This window comes from Adiantum capillus-veneris, chromosome 4, assembly GCF_014529385.1.
Source record: "Adiantum capillus-veneris isolate H3 chromosome 4, ASM1452938v2, whole genome shotgun sequence".
Lineage (NCBI taxonomy): Eukaryota > Viridiplantae > Streptophyta > Polypodiopsida > Polypodiales > Pteridaceae > Adiantum > Adiantum capillus-veneris.
In genome coordinates this window covers 19,007,274-19,028,802 of record NC_140934.1, presented here as the reverse complement: position 1 = coordinate 19,028,802, position 21,529 = coordinate 19,007,274, and the positions used below count along the sequence as shown (strand labels likewise).

Below are 21,529 nucleotides of genomic sequence, written 5' to 3'. Positions count from 1 at the left end.
CCTGTAAGTCAAATACTTGGACCCCGTCCAAAATCACCATCCAGGGAAACGAAAAAAAAATATTTGGTTCGATCTTCACCCTCGGTGCCGAGCATCGACTGAACCTAACGACCCCTGGAAAGGTATCACTGCTACATGTGACATATTCAGTCCACATGTGGCTATCATGTCTCTGTTCCATCCCAATCATTCCATTAGCGTGACCTAGAGAGGGCAACTCAAATGCAATATATCCATCATAAAACATAGGAAGCTCTTGAACAAGTTGCTCTGCAAAGGCATTGAGCGTATAATATCAAGTACGCTAGAGCAGCCACGTGACTCGACATGTGATTCTAAATCAACAATTACTGGAGGAGCCTTAATTCCATTGTCATGTTCAAGAATTGTCAAGCAAACCTTGAAGAACTGACAGACATCATGATTCAGAAGGAAGACCTCTTCACCACTAATAGACTCAATAACTTCCATTTTTACCTGTCCTCCACTTAGTGTAAGTGGATGTAAAGTAAACGCATCAGTTATCTCAAAATGTTGTTTCACACAAGAGACAGAAAGCGCATATGTGTTGCCTTCAAAAATAAGGACAAGCTTTTGACCAACTTGTGGCCCGAATACTATAATGTGCCTAGACATTGGAAGCAATCATCTTAGAGAAGTTAAGGTTACTAATTAAGTTTCAAATGAAAGTGAGTGCAGAGTCTAGACTGAAAAATAACATCTGCTACAGATGGTAGTCGTTATTTCGGGCGTCATTCTCCAAAAAGCGGTGCAAACGGCTTGCATTCATAAAACATGATCACCAAAACGTTAAGCAAATCTGGTTCAAAATCTAGAACATTCTTTAAAATCTTGTCAATGAGTAATAATCTGTAAAATCTAGTAAAATTAGTCCTCTAAGTAGCTTGACTTATGCCAAAATTGGGCCTCTGTGAAACACGCTCTCTCTGAGGTTCCTTTGTTGCACGCGTGCATGGAGGTTTTCTCTTGTGCGTGCGTGCGTGCTTGCTTTTGCTATGTTGCGCGTCCATGTGAGGAGCCATACCTATCTACCCGTAGGAGCGCGCGTCAGCGCGCGATAGTTCAGGCAGGTCATAGAGGAACTTACACAGCGAACGAGCTTCGTGGCGTCCAGCCATTCAGGACAATACCTCCAACATGATCTGAGATTATCTCTTGCTGCCCTACACAAGGCCAGCGCAGGGAGGCTCGTTCAGCGCAGGCAAGTTCAGGCAGGTCAGGCAGGTCCGATTTCAGGCAGGTCAGCGTTCAGTTAGGCTGGTTCAGGCGCAGGCAAGTTCAAGCAGGTTGGGTTCAGCGCCGGTTCAGCAAGTCGTTGATTGGGCTTTGCACGCTCAATAAGTCGAGCAACCCTACCATACTAGCCGTAGGAGCACGCGCCGGCGCGCGGTGGTTCAGGTAGCTCACATTCAGCTACAAGCTCAGCAAATTGGGCTCTGCAAGTTCAGGGATTTAGCAGGTCCGTGGATTCCGGTTTCAAAAGAGTGTGGTTTCTGGCTTTAGAAAGGGCTTTGAGAGGTGTGATTGAGAACACGGATTGACAATGGCTGGTCAAAACTCCACGTTGACTCGAAGGGGTCGTCCACCTACAAGGTACTCAATGATGCTCAATGCAAACTTTGGTCTTTAAAATTGTGTGATTCTTTGCTTTGAAAGTGATAAGTAAACTCCGAGCTTAATGCATCCTGAACTTAGCTTAACATTTCCCTTCTATATTAGCTTGGCTTTGAAGGGGGATATTGCTCAATTTAATATCAATTGGTTCTACAACATGCAGTATGACCTCTGCATGCATTTGATGTATGCAGACCCCAACTAATTAGGTAGTTTGTTAGCATGTTTTTGTCATACATTTGTTCAAATGCTACCCATTTAAATACCACGTTTTCTATGCATTACAAGGGGCCTAGATACTCTAAACAATCCATTGTAAACAGCTTTATCATGGATCTTCATTGGTTTGTGATGTTTGGCAAATGCTAGGGCATGGATCATCACAAACTCTCAAGGCCTTGTTTGCATATTTAAGCACTTGAATAACTACATCTTTTTGATGGCATAGAAACACTCTACTTGACTCTGTTCTAGGTCTAGTGAGCATTCTTTCCAAATGAAGGTACAAGAAATTTAGTAAAACATCCCAAGCACTGTTTTTGTGAAGTTTAAACGAACTTATGGAAAGCATTTACACAAAACAATAGTTGATCTTTTACTATAACTAGTACTTGTCTCACAAATGTGTAGAGGGTGTATACACTATGATGACTACTAGTATATGTGCGTGAGTACTATCTTTCTGACAAATAAAACATTGAAAGTTGAATGGGTTAACTATGCAACATTCGTAAATCTAGCCAACACGCATATAAACCATTTACTTTATTTACATATGCATTGTCTGATGATATTTGTACTAAATTTGTTGCTTAATGTGTTGCTTCATAAATTATGTTTATGAAAGTATTTTAAAGACCAAAATTTTTCAAGTGAGAAGCCATTATGGGCTACAGTATTTTTTGAAATAATGCTCTATGTACAAAGGGAGCTCTGTCCAATTTTTTTTAAGATTTCTATTGTGTTTTATTTCAATACGGTGCCATATATAATTTGACTCTTTTGTAAAATTACTGTCTCCATGTTTTTTGTTGATGTTGAAACAGCCCAAAACCGCGTGGAAGATCACGAAGGGGAAGGAGTAACAATGCTTCTCTTTATGGCCAGGTAGATGCTAATGATCAAGTATCTTCAGTCTCAGCTACCGACATGATAGAGGAAATTGAGACACAAGGTGAGGAGGTTCTTTCCATGGAAATGGGACAGAGCTCTCTACATGAAGTTGATGATACTTTAGCCCCCGAGGAGAATGGTTTACAGATTGTTCCATGGGAGATAATGGATGAGGTTACCGCAGCGTCTGAGATGGAAGATGAGCAAAATATCTTTATGCATAGAGGTGCAGACATTCTTGAAATCACACGTGTTTTTAGTTGCTTCGATTGTCCCTCCATTCCTTTATGTAGATTGATTCCATATGCGAGAGTGAGAGGTTTGAGAGATGATCTCAGTGGATTGAAGGCGGCCTTTGCAAAAGAAGGTTATATGCCAGAGAAAGGAGCATTCATTGTCTCTTTGGTAACATGCAAAAGAGAGGAGGGTTTTGTGAATGGTATGTGTTCACACTTTTCATTTTTGTATTGATGTCCACGTGCTGTGAATGTTGTTTGAAGTTTGACTTTGTGAATGTTCTAGATGAGATAAAGGCTACATGGGATCCTCTTTGGAATGAAATCAATGAAGAATTTGAAGCGGAGTTAAAAAAACAAAGAAAGTTTCAAGATCTCACAAATCACATGTTCTATGTTTGGGAAGGGAATCATCGCACCGTGGCTTGGAGGGAAGCGATAAAAGAGAAGTTCTCCACTTCAAAGGAGAAACATTGTCGAGTCCTATGAACCATTATAGATCCCACTAAGGTGCCAGAGATTGCCTTGCTAAGCAGTTTACAACGAATGAACTTGTAAGTGTTGATGTTTCTTCTATCTTTGCTAACACTTGAATGTGAGTATCAAATGGTTTTTTGGTCTTTCAATGCAGCATGAACACTCATGCTCTTGTTGTCACTCATCTTCGTGATGAGATTGTCAATACGACACATATTTGTACAACGGACCATGAAATGTATCTAAAGGATTTTCCAGATAGAGATCAAAAACTTATTGCCGTTGTACGGAAGAAAAATGCCAAAGGTACAGAACCTTGGTATCCACTTACCCGACGGTAGCTTGGCAGATTGGTCTATGACGTATGTGTCAGACTAAATGATTTTTACTCTCATTTAAATGCATGATTTCAAAGCTTGTTAACGTATATTTAATTTTAGATTCAAATGGCAAAAGAAAAAGAAAAGCGAGTTGCTCTTATCAAACAAAGCTTGTCTGCGGAAGAGTATCAGAAAGAAGAAGAGAGAATTTGTGAGGAGATTACTCACAAATATCAGGATCGAATTGGAAAGGTATGTAGATAACATGAATTCACGGCATTCTCTTGAGAAAAACGTGCAAAAAGTTACTTAAGCACTTGTCATATGCAATATTAAAATTTTCAGTTGCTTAACATTGTTGATCCCAATCTTGGGACGGATTGGCTAGCAAGAGTTTTGTCTTTGAAATGGGGTCTTGATAGTTGGGCTACGTTGGAGAAGCTGAACTTAATAGCACTTCAAGACGCCCCTGTCCAAAACAAGATTCATTGGGTTTCATTATTGGAAGCAGACAAGATTACAAGGAGTGCATATGGTCTGAAAAAGGGAGATCACATCTTTCGCATGTAAGTATAGCTAAGATTAAAAGTACTAAATATATCATGCCTTTATATATAAGTCTAACTTTGTCTCCTCTTTTTATTTGGGATTGTAGCTGGCTTCGTAGAGAGGGTTTTTTGGCTCGGGTTTTTCAGAGGGTATTTCAGATTGTGTCAGATCTTTTGGATGTGCCAGCGGGGTGCCTTTGTAGCATGACTACACTCTTGCATTCTACTTTGAAGAAATTAAATTTGAGGCGAGGCCCTATCTATTTCCAATAGAGGTGTCTCTTGGAGTGAGGACTAAGGATATCGATAAGCAGGCATTAAAGAAGGTGGATACATTGAGAATGGCAGCACAACGTTTGGCTTTCAGGTGAATCACTAACTGACTTAGATATATAATATTCGTTGTTATTGTTTCTTACATTCGTGTCACCTAATTGACCTTTGTAGATTCTTCATGTTCTTGGTTACCAAGAGTGTCTTGCCTGCCATGCCCTTTCTGGCTAGATAGTGGACTCAGCTAGCGATCCAAGACACAAGCATGTATCCCTCTACTATGCACACATTGACTCCTTGGCAAATAGATAATTGTCCATGGTGGATAGATATGGAGAAGGGCCATGTTCTTGGACGTGAAAGAGAGCTACAAGAGATGATATCAAAGGATGCTGCGATGAAGGTTCCTCCAGTAGACATAGTAGAAGAGAGTCGTGCAGGTATGTTTGATCATGCTCATATTTACCTATCTAAAAGTTACAGTGCTCTGATTTGAAGTTATCTATTTTAGCAATGCGCAACTCACAAAAGGAAAAGGAGAGGGTTGTGGATCAGATCATTGACGAGGAGGTGGAGCCACCTCCAGGTAAACTACAAAAACATTTGTTAATGCTTTCCTTCCACATGGTTGATGCATGGCTTATTCAACCTCACTGTAATGTCTCAGTTTCTCCTGGCATGATCGTGGCTCGAAGGAGTATCTCTTTTGTTTATATTATGGAGTCTCCATCTCATTGTCTCTCTAGTTCTATGGATACTCGATGCATGGCTATTGTTGGGGACTACATTTCCATTGCTGCAGACTATAAGGCGGGGATCCGTAATCTTGCATGGGTCCCTCTACACGAGCATCTCGTGCGGGCACGCTCTGACTCTATCTTGTATACCCGCGGCACGAAATCAGTTTCATCGGCTACATATTTGATTTTCTTAGATCTTCCATTTGGTGGGTCCCTCTTAGGCTCCTCTACTTCACCACGTTGGGACATTTGCACTGAGGATCATGTACGTGTTGGCGTTCATTTGGCATTCTTGACATTGGCGGATTTTGGATGGCTGTTGATCATGGTTTCTTTGGCAGGTCTATCTTGTTTATAGTCATGCAAAAAAATTGTAATATTTGTGGTATTTATTATTGATATTTAGTTAAAATAATAGGAGAGGCCGTTGGCTGGGTGGAGAGATTTTCTCGTGCTTCGGAGATGGTGGTTCATCGACACATTGTAGTGCTCCATCATGGAGCATATGGTTATGTGGAGAGTTTTGGTGGTCGTGTGGAGGTGATACATTTGTTTTTACATCAATATTTCAGCACTTTGTCTTGTTGTTTGCTCTAATCGTGTGTCTTGTTTTGCAGTGTAATTGCTCTATGCTATTTATGATTCACAGAGTGGGTATGCGTCCACCTTGCTTTGTATCAGAAAGCGCTGCCTTGTTCTCCCGTCTTGGTATGCACTCTTCGGATTCTTTTATGGTGCATCACCTTTCGGAGCTCTCTCATGCTAGATCATTATCAGGCGAGCCATTGCAAGGAGGACTGCAACGGAGCCATTCTTTCATTGCATGTTTTGTGGAGTTGCTTTGCCGACGAGGAGGTATTTTTTTGGAGCTTGGATGTGACACAGCCCCTGTACTAGCAGCTTGCTTGGCTTCAGGACGAGCATGTGTTGCAGTCGACATTGACGAGCCACTGATTTCAGGATATGTGTTACCGTTGCTTCGCCCTAGAAAGCGGGGCAAAGAGGAGGCGTCCACCTCTTTAGATATTGATGATGAGAGTGACATGCCATCGCGTGTCAATCCATTTGACGACTAGTGAGGGCCCCTCTTACTTTTGACACAGACATTGCTCTCATCTTTTTTGTCACTATTTTTGTATTAGCGTTGGTATTTATTGATCATCGATACTGCCTATATTACTTGTTTGGTGTTTAACTGGAGAATATTTTTTTTTAAATGAAAGTGCATTGCCAGTCTACGCAGAGTAGATGGCTAGAACCATGGCAGCAGATACGCAGTACAATTCTTGCATCCCTGAGAGGTATCAGAGACATAACGTATTCATCAATGATGAGTGCGAGTCATCATAAGAACAATGGATTTATAACATTGGTGGATGTTAAAATTCAAATTCATGTCTTGTTGTGTTCATAAGAATCTCGTTATATCACGATGGAAACTTTAATAGTTGATGTTCTAATATTTTGGATTGTGGATAAGTAGTATGTACTGTTTTGATGGATTTGGTTACGGTTTAAAATCCTCATGTGAGGTGCCATGAAGGGTTATGATTATTTTTGAAATATTGCTTCATGTACAAGGGAAACTATGTCCAATTTTTTTAAAAAGTACTATGTTTGTTTTGCTTTGTTTTTCGTGAGAGGAGGCATAATGGTTATGGCCATTTTTATTATTTTTTCGAGCAGTGATAATACCACAACTATAGATGTTCTAATATTCTGGATTATGGACAGATACTACGTACTCTATTGATGGATTTGGTTAAGATTTAAAATCCTCATGTGAGGTGCCGTGAAGGTTTATGGTTATTTTTGAAATATTGCTTCATATACAAGGGAAACTATGTCTATTTTTTTCAAAAGTACTATATATGTCCTGCGTAGTTTTTGGTGAGAAGTGTCATAATGATCATGGCCATTTTTTCTAGATAGGTGCCAATACCACAACTATAGGTCTTCGCTCGAGTTTTGCTTTGCTCGCAAAATCTTGCTCGGGCTATGGTAGGACTCGCCACCAAGTACCCTTGAGCCACGCTCCCTTTGGCTACAAGTCATCTATCTATGCGTCCGAATATAAGCCCGTCTCCTCTCCCTCCGAGCTGCACCATGCATCACTGGGGTGCTCGGGAATGGGAAGACTAGAGCATCTCTCTCCACCGTCTACAAGACAACAAACAATGTTTTGAGCCACCCTGACAAGATTAGTGTATCCTACAATATTCATAATGTGTCAATCAAAGATGTCTAACCTGTACAACATGCATCGTGCCGTGCAAGCAAAGTGGGGTTGCTCTTCAGGATCTTGTGTGGACTTGATCCGAGCACTCCACTTCTTGAAGGCTTTGTCAAAGTGGTTCCGTCTGTATGTCTGCAATGTGTGTGCAAGTATGCAACCATGCCTCTCTTCAGCCTTCTCGTGTTGGATAGCAATGTGCTAATTCTCACCCTCCATTTTCTCGGCCATCTCAAGCACTCTCCTGCAGCAAATAACAGGACACAAGTTAGATTACCAACATATTAATTTGAGGACATAATCACTTGATCCCACCTTTCCAATTGCCACCAATACACGTGATATTGAAGCCACTGGATCCATGCCTTCTCTGTCAACCCTATGCCATTCTCTTTCAAGGATGCATCACCACCTTGGAGCAAATCAATTAAGTGGCACTTCCTAGCAAAGGAAAAGGGAGACTTATTTTTCATTGCAACCTAATCAAAAGAGAAAGATATCGAATGACTTAAATGACATTTACTTACTCTTTTGGGCTAATCCGTGCATGCGCAACCTCTACCACTCTAGAGGGTGTCATTTTGGTGGTCTTCTCGCCCCAACTTGTAAATGATATACATTTTTGGAAAAAATCGTTGCCATTTTCTAGATTTGCAATGGTTGCTATCTCAAGCCCTTTGCGCGTGAAATATTGCTATGTTTGAGATAGCGCAAAAACGATGCTTTGCTCGTATGCATCAGGTGCCAAGTCGTAGTTGAAACTCCCTTTTGATGGTAGCCCTTCTGTTTTACTACTATACATAGCATCAAGCTCTTCCTATCATTTTCCAAGGACACAATCAAAACACATATAATAAGATTTCACAATCAACATACTCTCATTTAGCATTGATTTCAAGCATACCTTCCAAACGAGTTGCACAAGGACAACCATTGGCAATTTTAGCCACTTTGATTTGTTTGGGCCCCTAAATTCAAAGTCCTTTCTGCTGCCAGACATGCCCTTTCCGAAAATTCTGCAGGAGTGAAGTAGGGTCCACCAGCCCTAGCTTTCTCATCATGAATATATCATGCACAGTTGTGTGAGGGATTGAAACCCTTGTGGCCCTGTTTAACACTCGAATGTGATTGTCAAAACAATAAGATGCATTTACATTCGCAAAAAAATAGTTGGACCTACCTATTTATCATTCCCAAAACCAATAGAAGCTCCGCTATCTCATGGGGTTGAAATCGACAAGCACGCACTCCACCTTTGGTGCCTTCTTAATTGGGATGTCGTTCTCGTTCATCCACTGCATCCATGTCTCCAATCTGTGATTTCCATCCCAAACCACAAAGTACCTCTCGACCATGTGACTAATCTCATGGATTAGACGAAGCTCCTCGTCATATCATATGGCATTGCAAGATCTCGCGAAGTGTGACGACGACGAGAGAATTGCTTATGATCATCCCCAAGAATCCGCTCACTAATAATAAATCTTGCAATGGTTGGTTGGTAGCTTTTGTTTGCAATGGAGAGTTGCAAATCCACCACATGGTCATCATGCATGCGCATGGCGGGGTTTCAAAGAATTCAACATAGAGGCAAGCGTGGAAGTTTGCCATCGTAGGGAGCTCTATAAAAATCCACCCAGCCCAAAAAAATATGCTTATCGACCACATTTCCAAACGCTTTATCTCTTACATCTTCAATTGTGGTAACAGTTTCCACACGATGGCTCAATTCTCCACTTGATTGTGTTGTCCCATCGTGAATAAAGTAATATAATATTTCCACAATGGCTATAAATTGCCATTGCTTGAATTATTTTTGTGAAAGCGTCCACTAGCTTCCGTAGCACACCTCTCTTACTTTTCACGATGTCAGACGATCTTGAGAATAAAATCAAGTCTGCAGGGATGCCATGGAAGCCATTCCCAATGGAGAGGCGTTGTATGGAGCCAACTGATTTAGGGAGTCTCTAAAGGCAACAGTCTATGTGTATCGCCTCTATCATTGCCGCACGGAACTCAATATGCGGATCTTACTCAGCTTGAATGAGAAGGGACAATTCGCTTTCTCTTGTTGGAAGAAGCCTAGGCTCATCACAGAAGAGGATGAGAAGCAAATGACACAGTAGGTAGGGAACGTGGTGAATTTCTTTTGCCACTCGAAGGAAGCACATCTACTCCTAAAATTGGACCTTCCAGAAGGTGAAAGCTTCTTGCCTATGTAATGCAAGTGCAATAAAATGTAACTTTCTAATATTAATGGATGTTCTTGTGTTAAGTACCCTTGTCTCTGTTGTTTTTGAAACAATTTGTTTAGCTCGCATATCTTTGTCTATGTCTCAACCTCCCTAATACCTCGTTGCCCTCTCTCTCTCTCTCTCTCTCTCTCTCTCTCTCTCTCTCAGAGGGAGATATAGAGATAAGAAAAAGACGAAAGAGTGGACAAGGAGGAAGAGAGAATCTTTTTAGGAATCTTCTCACCTGATTCCTAAAAAGCGCTCACCAAAAATTGCTCGCCTGGAAATATCCCCCCTCTCACATGCAGCAAGCATTCTACAAGCCCCGTTGCATGCATATATGCTTCCTTGGTTTGTTTCACATGCATGAGTATCTCTCTAGTGGCATCATTCCTCCTCCTCTCTCCTTCACCATGGCTACCCGAGCTCTCTTCCTTGTGCGTGAGGCTCTTAGAAGCTGGACACACACTACGGAAATTGACTACTCGGTAGATTATCATTTTTTGTAATTATTCATTTATTGAGAAAACTCGACATTTCACCTTGTAAATATTGGGGCTTACAGAAGTTTTCATATTGTATCCCAGTTTTGATAGTTAGATTGAGTAGATGGTTGATTTGGAACTTTAGGGTTTGAGAATTTGTAAGGTATTTATACCACTTTTTGACCTTAATGAAAAACCTTTTGTCATTTTTAAAGAGTTTGGAAGTCTGTGAGTGAGCGTACTGTGTACAAGAGAGTGTGTGAGCTTCATCTTGACGCTACATGTGCACCGGTGGTCAGAATCGAATGCGGAGAAGTACAGCGTGTTACTCCCGACGAGAGCTACGTGGCGATACCTACATTGTGTGCGTACGGTCCGGTTTTGCGAGCTCCATCTACGAGCTTCATCTGGTGATTCGGTGAGCATACGTTGTCCGATTTTACATTGTAGCATATCCACGCATTCACATTGAGTAGAGCTACACATTAGGCACTTTACATTTCGGAAACAAAGACTTGCAAATTTCGGCCAGACATCCTACGTGATTTTGTACTAGGTGTTTTGGGTTGGGGTTTTAAATGGATCTTTTGTTATAAACAAAGTAAGATACAACAAGTTCGCTTATCTAACCTATCTCGCTCGGTTTTTTGTTTGCTCGGAAGTACTTGCTCGGGGATGGGGATTCCCCCTTGGTGGCTGGATGACCTGGACAACGAGTACCCACCTGAAGAGGAAGCACTTTACATTGGTATCGTACTATGTAGTTTTTGCCTTTGCCATGCAATACGACATGAGCACAATAACTGTTCTTTTTTAATTAACAATGGAGCATACTGCTTCATGGAAGAAAGACGTTGTGATAGAGGATACACTATCTCTGAACACAACAAAGAAACAGGCCTCAAAGAAAGACCCAAAGATTGGCTCCACATCGGCCCCGCAAGAGCCATTGGCTGACCGGCAACGTGGGAAGAGAAAGAAGAGAGATGTTGCTTCCAGTGATAGTGAGAGCGGGCATGTGGTTGAGGAGTATTCTGTAGAAGTCGGTGATAGTGCTCAGAGCCTTGGTGCTATGAGCCACAGTGTACTGACACTTTCCTTCCCTCCGAGACCAGTAGGGGCATCTAGGCGTCCCCTCCATGTTCACCATCACATGGCATGGCTGTAGAGGACCTATCGGACATGGCTAGAGTGGTCGGAGAAAACCCTCCAGGTACGTGAAAATGGTTAATTTTGTGTTGTTCTCTTTAGCATTGCTTGAAAGATATATTTGATCTTATGTTGAGCATACAGATATGCATGTAGAGCCACGCCACCTTGCAGTGCATGCTAGTGTCAAGTGCTTGGCAAAAGCTATTCCAAATGTGTTGTGCAATGACAGGTAAGCCACGCCTATTTACCTTCATAGTTATGCCCACAATTTTAGTGCTAACAAAGATTGCACGCATTTCTATGCAGTCACTAAGTAGATTCTTGGGCTCTCTAGCAAAAACAGGGCAGATGAACCACAGCTTGAGATTGGGTGGCGTACGTTTGATGTACATGGCCTTTCCCTTACACACTAGGCCACATGCAGCTAGCACAGATGGGGTTCCTTTATGGAACCAATGGGATAGTGAGCTTGTGGATGCTGCATTCCTTCTCGCAATTGAGTTTCTTTTGGTTGATGGCATGGTTGTGGTGACATGTCGTGCAGAACATATATCCATTTTCACTTCGAAGGTAGAGGGAGCTCATTTCCAGTTGTTGAGGATATTGTACATACGGCTGCCAGAGTCTAGCTGCGTGACTGTTCGGGACTATGTAGAGGGGGTATGTTATTTTATGTTTTGATATTGATCAGTATCTTTGATGTTCACATTTCAAAATATCTACGTGTTAATGTTATTCGTAGGTTGATACTTTGTTGCTAATCATTTTTCACCCCCTAGAACCGGTGGGTGTTGGCTTCCGAGGTATGATCGAGCGGATGGAGAGATTGCAGTAAATGTATGTGGCTTCTCTGCAGATGACGACATGTTGTGGGAGAAGCTACCAGGTACAAATTCCACATAGTGGATGCTTGATCGTATGGGCAGGCCTTATCGTAGAGGTGTTGAGAGGAGTCCAGCGTTTGCCAGGTGCTAGAAACTTATTGGATGTTTTTTCTTTATGTTCCTAAAAAATTGGAGGTATAACAAATCTAAAGATTTATGTTGTTTTGTAGATGGCTACTAGGTACCTTCACAAACATGGGAGATGCTGTGTTGGACTGTTTTGCAGTAGTGGGGACATTGGCAGCACAATGTTTACTACTACGTAGGCATTGCATCAGTTGTGAGAAGGATTGGCCAGTTTTCAGTGCTTGTCTAGATCCGGCTCAGCGCCTACCTTCCGATTTAGGCTCAACGTTGATGTTTCGTAGGAGTGATAGAGTTCAGGTAACTGAGCATTCGAAGCAGGTGAAAAAACAGATTCATCCGTTGGAACCACCTTTGCGAACACCACTCTGTTGTCAGGGCGGGGCAGTAGCAGCTCCATATACTACTTTCACGGCCCCAGTTTTGGCATGGCGTGCAACTGCTCCATCTCCCAGTGTATTCAATGCCTCTACGTCTGAGGCCCACCCGGAGTTGATCCATTGCTTCTTTCACCACCTACACCCCCCCCCCCCCCCCGCCTCCACGTACGGTTCGTACCCTTTGCCATTTGGAGGAGTTCCCCCACCATTTGGTGCACTGCCCCCGTTGGCACGACCTTTGTTTCCTCCCACAGCATATGGCCCCCCACCGCCCTTCTTTCATCCACCTCACCCATAATGTATCCCCCCCCATATGTATTTACTTTTGATGCAATGGAACACATAGATTTGGGGTTTGCTATATGAAATAGACCATAATTATGTGTAAGAAACTTCTCTTTGTTTTATCAATAGTGTATTGAATGCATCCATGGTGGTTTTTTTTTTAAATGTAAGTTGGTCGTGAATCTACAATCAAATTTTAGTTGAAAAGAGTGTGTGTGTGTGTGTGTGTGTGTGTGTGTGTGTGTGTGTGTGTGTGTGTGTGTGTGTGTGTGTGTGTGTGTGTGTGTGTGTGTGTGTGAGAGAGAGAGAGAGGTAGATAAAGGATCTTTGGGGAATCCGCTCGCCCGATTCTTAAAAAGAATTCGCCAAAAATTGCACCCATGAGAGAGAGAGAGAGAGTCATAAAATATAATATATAACTTTACCAAATGATTTTTTCATATTAAACTGATCATTTAATGTGGGAGAATAAACGGGAACAAGAGTTAGAATATAGAGACATGTGCTTCTAGACCTATCTCAACACGGGACCAAAAGGAGAGATGGTTGCATCTCAATAGGGGTCCAAATGGAGATGGTCTATCAAAGAGCAATGTGCAATAAGTGCTTCTAGACTTACCTCAGCAAGGGACCAAGAGAAGAGATGGTTACATCTCAATAGGGGTCCAAAAGGAGGTAGTCTATCAAAGAGCAATGTGCATCAAATGGAGCTTAAAAGACCTCAGGGTTAGCTTCATTAAAGACCTCCAATGGTTAGTGTTTAAAGTCCTTTGACCTTAGGCAAGCTAGGGCTGATGAGCTTGAGGTGGGAACCCGACCTAAGCCTGAGGTGCTTGTTGTGCTTGATGACTAAGGTGTGTGCTTGATGACTAAGGTGCTTGAGGTGTTTGTCATGCTTGATAAGTAAGGTACTTGATGTACTTGTCATACTTAATGGGGGGTAAGGTGCTTGAGTCAAAAAGAGACCCTACAAACTTAATGAGGAAGGTTCTTGAGAAGCTTCCCATGCATGGGGAGTAAGGTGCTTGAGTCAAAAAGAGACCCTACAAACTTAATGAGGAAGGTGCTTGAGAAGCTTCCTATGCATGAAAGTCCCAAGAGGGCTCCAAAGAGCTTCTAGTTCCATCCAACAAATATCTAGATATTTTCAAGCTCTCTTTCTCTAAGGAGTAAGGAGGACACTTTTCAAAAGACTACCCATGTACTTAAATGCATGCTGCATGTGATTGGCTAGGGGTAGAGGGGTCCAATGAGTTTGAAACATGTGTAAAAGCTACAACTCGCCTCAAGCAAGCAAGGAGGGTGTTGGGGGGATATACACCACACACACACTCATTTTGTGGATTCATTCTCACTTGGTGAAAGTAGAGGAACTCCACCTCCTTCTCCAAGCTTGTGAGAAGTGAGAGCCTACACCAATACTCTTGGCTATGGAATGCAAATCCAACCAAGAGCCATGCTTCAATGCTTAAGCTTGCCATATTCTCCATCTTCATTACTATGCTATTATGTATGCTAGCAAGAAGAGTAATGATAAGTGAGGAACTATTTCTTTCTCCTATGAAATGTTTCTTCTTCCTCTTCCCTATCCTCATTCCCCGCTAGCTCTCTCATCCTTTGAAGGTGTTTGAGGCCTTGGAACTGAGGCTTGGGATAGTTAATGCTTTCTACAAAGTTTATGTTATGCTTGTGATGCATGAAGCTTTCGATCTTCATTGCATCACCTAGGTCACAAGGAACACAAAGATTGTATTGTACCAAGTCTCTCTTGATGGGACAAACTATAATACAAATGCCTATTGGAGGGGGGACCGGCTCCATATGAATCCGGTCCTCAACTATTGTCATGTTCTCTAAACTCTCTCTCTTGCAAAAGTATTGTTCATGCCAAGTTAACTAAGTACCATGTTTATGTTGCTACCATCAATCAAGTTCACCAGCTATGCTCAGTAATCTCACAAAAGTGCTTCATCTAATTACCTAATTCCGCTAGTCTCAAAGTTTATAGGCCATTTCCATTACAGAGAGAGAGAGGGGGTCATGGATCTTTTTGCATGGTTGAGAGAGCCTTATGCAAATATCTCTCAAACAGTGCATGCCACACACAGAGAGAGAGAGAGAGAGAGAGAGAGAGAGAGAGATGTGGCTCTTGACTCTAGAGAAAGAGAATGAGAATCTCCAAGATTCTCTTCTTTCCTCTAATTTTTGAATCTTGCATAAGTACTCACTTCTTTCTATATTTCACAATTTGGAAAATGCTAATTAGGAGGTTTATTTTGGTGTTTGAAAGCTCATATCAAATAATTATTGTTGTTCTAGTGTAAATGTATGATCCAAGGTCTATCTTGCAAACTCATAGAACTTGAGCAGCATTTTGAAAAAATTTAGAGTTAATTTGTGAGAAATATGAGCTTGCAACTAAACAAGGTTGTCTAGTAGTTTTTTTGTCAAGGATGTTGCTATGATTTATTAATACTAACCAAAAATTTCTGAAGTTATGTCCATATTAATAGCTTATGTCTCTCATGTGACGAACAAATTTTTTTTCTAAGAGTAGGGTACCCATTTCATCATAAACGTTGCATGTAGTATTGTGAGAGCACCCTTATGGGTTCAATTCTTTATCATGGTAACTTCAAAAGTTTTAGGAGACAATTTTTGCAAACACTACAAGTAGGAACCCCATATTCATTTTAGATGCCCTTCGAAAGAGATTCCAAAGAGATTCCCCCATGGAACTCTCTCTCTCTCTCTCTCTCTCTCTCTCTCTCTCTCTCTCTCTCTCTCTCTCTCTCTCTCTCTCCCGAAGGGTTCTTGGAGTTCCTTTTCCTTCAAGTGACATCCAAGGCTTTGCATTGATTATTGCTGCTTAACTGCTCATTATCGATTGCAACCCTCATCAACAAGGTCTAGGATAATTTTAAGAAGTTCCTAGCTCATCCATAAGCAATGCCAAAAGGTTTTTGGGGAAAAAATTCAGAGGTTTTTTTTTTTAACTCTACTATTAGGTCTGTATAAACACTAAAACTAGTGTATTAAACTCAAAAGGGATTTTTGGACATTCTTTTTTATATGTGAATGGCACTAGGTCGTACCCTTTTGGAAAATATTATGGGAGGGAAATCTAAAGAGATTCTCTCTCTCTCTCTCTCTCTCTCTCTCTCTCTCTCTCTCTCTCTCTCTCTCTCTCTCTCTCTCTCTCTCTCTCTCTCTCTCTCTCTCACACACACACACACACACACACACACACACACACACACACACACATACAGAGAACCCAAGTGTGTTGATTCCAAAATGGTGGAAAAATGGGCTATGAATGTTGGTAGATGTATGCCAAAGTGTCTGATGTATGCCAGAGTGTCTACAAAGATGTGAAGACTCGATGGCAAGGGGATCCAGATATGTATGTCTTATGTGGATTTATAGACTGAAGTGCATGGATGTGGTGCTGCATGGACAAAGTGCTCAAAGATAGTCAAAGTGTAGATTTTGGGGTGGAATTTGTGCTCCTCAACATGCTTTTCCGACCTCATCAAAATGGCTCGTCAAACATAGCCATGGTGAGTAAGTTACGGCAACATGAAGGTTGGAATGTGTGGCAAGTCTATATCAGATGGTGCCAAAGTGAAGAAGACCCAAATGATATTCAAAGTCATAGGATTGAAGTATTGAAGTTGTTCTCCATGCTACGCTTTGTAAATCAAAGCTCAGGTGGTAGATTTATGGCCAATTAAAGTTTCCCCAAGGGTCGTGTCTGGACTCCACATCAATTTTACATGCTTTGGAATTTGTGCACTTGGGGAAATTCTCAGCTTGACAGTATTTTTGGAGGTGGTACTCGATGTAAGATGCAAGTTAGAAGTTACTGAATGCCAACCAAAGTTGTGTGTACTAAGAAATCACCAGTGGAAGTCAGCATCACACAAAGGTTTCACAATAACATATGAATTTTTTTCATTTTGGAGCCACCAATTTGGGGCTTTGGAGATCTCAAAATGTAGAGAGGAGTAGGCAATTTGGACACAAGAAACAAGGTTTTCGCTGGATTTTACAAGGCATCCATCGGACTTTGGAGTAGGATAATATGATGGAGCCAAATGGGCCTAAAAAAACAAAATTTTTGGAGGGATCTAAGGATTTTTTGAAGTTTCAAAGAGAGACTCTCACCCCCCATTTCCACGTGGACAGATGTAGTCCCACATGTGGGTGCAAATTCCATGCTTGCAAGGTACATATATAATAAAGTGAGCTCTCTCACTTGGAACCAACGAGAGGAGGGGGAGAGAGAGAGAGAGAGAGAGAGAGAGAGAGAGAGAGAGAGAGAGAGAGAGAGAGAGAGAGAGAGAGAGAGAGAGAGATCTCCTCTCTTGAGCTCCTAGAGTGGAGCTATGGCGAGTGTCCATGTTGTTTTTTGTGCACAATGCCATGGTGTGGTTAGTGTTGAAAGCGGTGACTGTCAGCTGTTGTCGCTGTCATTGATGGCTCAATGGAAGTTAGTTGATATAGTGGGGTGTTCCCACCACTTGGCTCCAAATGAGATCCATTTTTTAATGAGAGCACCATGGCTTCCTCTTCAAGGAAATAATCACGACAGCGTGACTAGTTCAAGAAAGGGGTGGCTAAAGTGGAGCTCGTGTGGAGTGGGAGCATTGGCTTCCATGCAACTTACTATGTGAAGTGGATGTGACGTGTGGTTGGAAAGTGGTGAATTAACGTTGCAAAAATAGGAAGGAAACACAAATTTTTTAGTTGTTTTAGAGGAGGAGTTTGGAATAGAGGAAGAGGAGGAGAGTTCTTGGTAAGGAGCAATCATTGTACTGCATTGTCTGTGCAAAGCAAGCTTCCACAGCCAGATTATGGAGTTGTTTCTTGTGTCCTCTCCCTCTATTCTCCACCCTTCTCTTCTTTGTGCAAGTGTGCCAGGTTGTGTGCAAGTGAGTCCCCCGGGCTAATTTTGTGTGTGCAGAGAGAGAGAGAGAGAGAGAGAGAGAGAGAGAGAGAGAGAGCACATAGTGTGAGGTGGAACAGAGTGGCAAGAAGCAATTAGTCCTTATTATTCTCCATATATAAAGAATAAGGACAAGTTAATGGAGTCAGTGGGCGGGCGGCGGACACTAGACGTCCAACTTGGGGAAAAGGCATATCCACCTTTAACCCCAAGGGAGTGTGCGAATGCGGTGCGTGTGCGGGGAGAGAGAGAGAGAGAGAGAGAGAGAGAGAGAGAGAGAGAGAGAGAGAGAGAGAGAGAGAGAGAGAGAGAGAGAGAGAGAGAGAGCACGGTGTGGGGTGGAGCAGAGTGACAAGAAGCACTCTCTCCTTATTCTTCTATGTGTATAAAGAATAAGGGTAAGTTAGCGGAGTTAGTGGACAATCGCCGAATGTGCCGATAAGCAGGTCCTACTAGCCAAACTACTATTATGTCCAAGAAATAGGTGAGAGATTCTCTCAACCTATGCCCAATGGCTCGCTCACTCAATCTACATGCAGTTGTATTAGCTTTAGTGATAGGTGAGCATGTGTATCCACGTTAGAGCTTGTATGCAGTTTTGTAGACATCTATGTCGGTCTACATGGCTCCACAATGCATCATGCTAGTGTTAGTCATCATAAGACTAACAATCCTTGCTTCAAATGTTCCCATTGCAGCTGCTAGGTTCAGCCTCGACACTACTAGGTCGTATATGAGACGTCCAAACGTTGACAAAATCTACACAAACTAGTCTCCTCAATGCTATATGCATGCACTTATCATCAGGACTACTCATCACGTATGTATGTGTCATTGCCGATAGTGGAATGGTTACGTCCCTCTTATCCATAGGTGGAACTATGTGTCACACAACCAAAGCACATCACTCTCAGCTGAGCTCACAAGCTCCCATTGTGTTCTCACAAGGCTTCCGAGATCTCTTGATCTCTCTATTGCTGAGAGCGAGCAAGATATTGCATCGGATCTCTCAACACCGCCGTGCTCCCTACCATTGTCATGTGCTCTGATGCCAGTTTAAGGGAGTGCACGAATGTGGTGCATGTGTGGAGAGAGAGAGAGAGAGAGAGAGAGAGAGAGAGAGAGAGAGAGAGAGAGAGAGAGAGAGAGAGAGAGAACCTTCATATAGAAGTATATGACTCCATTTCACAGGTACCATGACTAGTGGTGGAATTGTAAGTGTTAAACTTTATTAAATCTACAAATACCATAAAATAGATTTAAGGCCTATGTCATATTAGCCTATGACACTCCATTTCACAGGTACCATGACTAGTGGTGGAATTGTAAGTGTTAAATGTAACATTTAATGGCCTAAAAACTTGTGTGTAGCGGAAATTAGCATGAACATAGTGGGCATTTCATTAGAATAGATTCCTAATGAGAATTACAAGAGTGCTTGGGTGGAGAGAGCAACAAAAAGCATAACACCTAGTTAGATAGCATGAACAATACTTTCAAAAGAGAGAGAAATTAAGCTATTGACAACAGTTGAGCACTGGATTTGCATGGAGCCGGTCCCCCCTCCAAAAGGCTTTGTATTATGGTTTCTCCGATCAAGAGAGACATTGTACAATACAATTCCTTGTGTTCCTTCAAGACTAGCTAGTGCAATGAAGATGAAAGCTTCATGCACTAAGCAAAACACTTAGCAAACACAACATTAATTATCCCGGTTCTCAGACCCAAGACCTCACACACCTTCGAAGATGGTGAGAGCTAGCAGGGTATGAGAGTAGATTGAGAGGAAGAAGGAGTATCTTACGAGAAAGATGTACATCTCCTCACATAATCACTCATATTAGCATAGCTTATCTTAGTAATTAGCATGGTAGAGGAGATGAGCATGCATTGAAGCTTGGGTCTTGGTTGCATTTGCATCGACATGCCAAGAGTGTGTCGATGTAGGCTTCTATCTCACAAGCTTGGAGTAGGTGATGAGCTCTCCATTAAAGCTTGGGAAGAGATAGTCTTTTTCTTGCTTCTCACGTAGACTGTGTGAGAGTGTGTGTGTGATAATGCCTTGCAAAAATCAGCCCCCTCTCTCTCTTGGGCGAGCCCTCTTGCTAGTTTCTCTTGCTATCCTCCCATTGGACCTCCCCAGGGCTAGCCAATGACTATTAAGCAGCATAAGTGATAGCCTTCTGACATGTGTCCGCCTTTCCCCTTTTGTGAGAGCTTTAGGTAATTTAATAATTCAACTAAACTCTCATTGGACCCCTTTGCCTCCTGGCCAATAGGAATCAGGCAAGCCATTGGGCTGCTGAATGCTCATTGGACCCCTTGGGAGACTGTCCAATAGTCTTCTAGAGGACTTAATTCTCATTATTCTTTTATTAAGTGTTTTTAAATTAATTAAACTAGATTTACTCTAGCCTAATTCTCATTGGTCCACCTCCAAGGCCATCCAATAGGAATTAGGTACACCTTGTGGGCATCTTGCCTAGGGAGCTGACATGTGTCCCTCATTCCCTTTGTGTAAAGGGAGCTTATGTGTGTGTGTGTGTGGCTTTCTCTCTCATCCCCTACATGCAAGGCTCGCCCCCTCCCAAGTAGGGATTGCAAAGACTTTTTTGTACACACACAAAGCATCCAATTCCCTTAAGGTTGACCTTTGGACACAACCTTTGAATTTTGAAACCTTAGCATTTTGGAAGTCTTAATGGGCTGAACCTTAGGGTCTTTTTAGCCCATTGTTGCACATGGCTCTTTTGCAGATGGCCCCCCCTTTGGATCCCTATTTTCCCTCCTTTGGATCCCTACTGTGGCCAGTCTGCTAGCTTAACCAATATTCTAGCTTTTTCTCCCCTGGCACTTCCCCATATTAAATGATCAGTTTAACATGAGAAAATCATTTAGGAGAATTAGATATTGATTATTATGACATTACCTCTCTCTTGAAATCATAGTCGTCCTCGACTATGGTGTAGAGAAGATAAAGCATATTCATGAGTCCTTTTCTTAGCGGGTCGAGGATCCCTATGTTACCCTATGACATCATTCCACAATGGATGACTAGTCCATTAGGCGCTTGAGAGCCTGAGGCTGCCCCAAGCATGTCTGCACATTAGTCCTATCAGTCTTCCATAGTAGAGTGACAAGCTCTACTTGGTGTTTGGGAGACGTCGTCTCCGCAAACTTGATCTAAGCATGCATACTACTTCATTTTTGTGCACAATAAAGAAAAAGAGAGTCTTATAAGACAAAAACTTTGTTCATTTTTAACATTTTGTACATTTGCTTACTCTTGGGAAGCATTGTAAGCATTGACAAGGTTTAGGTTATCCTTTAATTGTATGCCTTGCATCCATCTAGCATCTTCAAAAGGATAATTCTTAAACTTAATAAGATATCGTCGGATAGTCTTACCGCCTCTTAGTACCTTGTCTTCATGTCGGAGAATGGACTCGGGCTGCAGCACCTCGTCTTGGTCCTCGATCTCCGGTGGGTCTTCAGTAGT

The 21,529-nt window shown here is 42.1% G+C and overlaps 1 pseudogene; it reads left to right on the top strand.

Moving 5' to 3' along the window:
* Nucleotides 1–1,564: 1,564 nt before the first annotated feature.
* On the top strand, nt 1,565–6,418 carry LOC147458815 (uncharacterized; annotated as a pseudogene).
* Nucleotides 6,419–21,529: the final 15,111 nt, after the last annotated feature.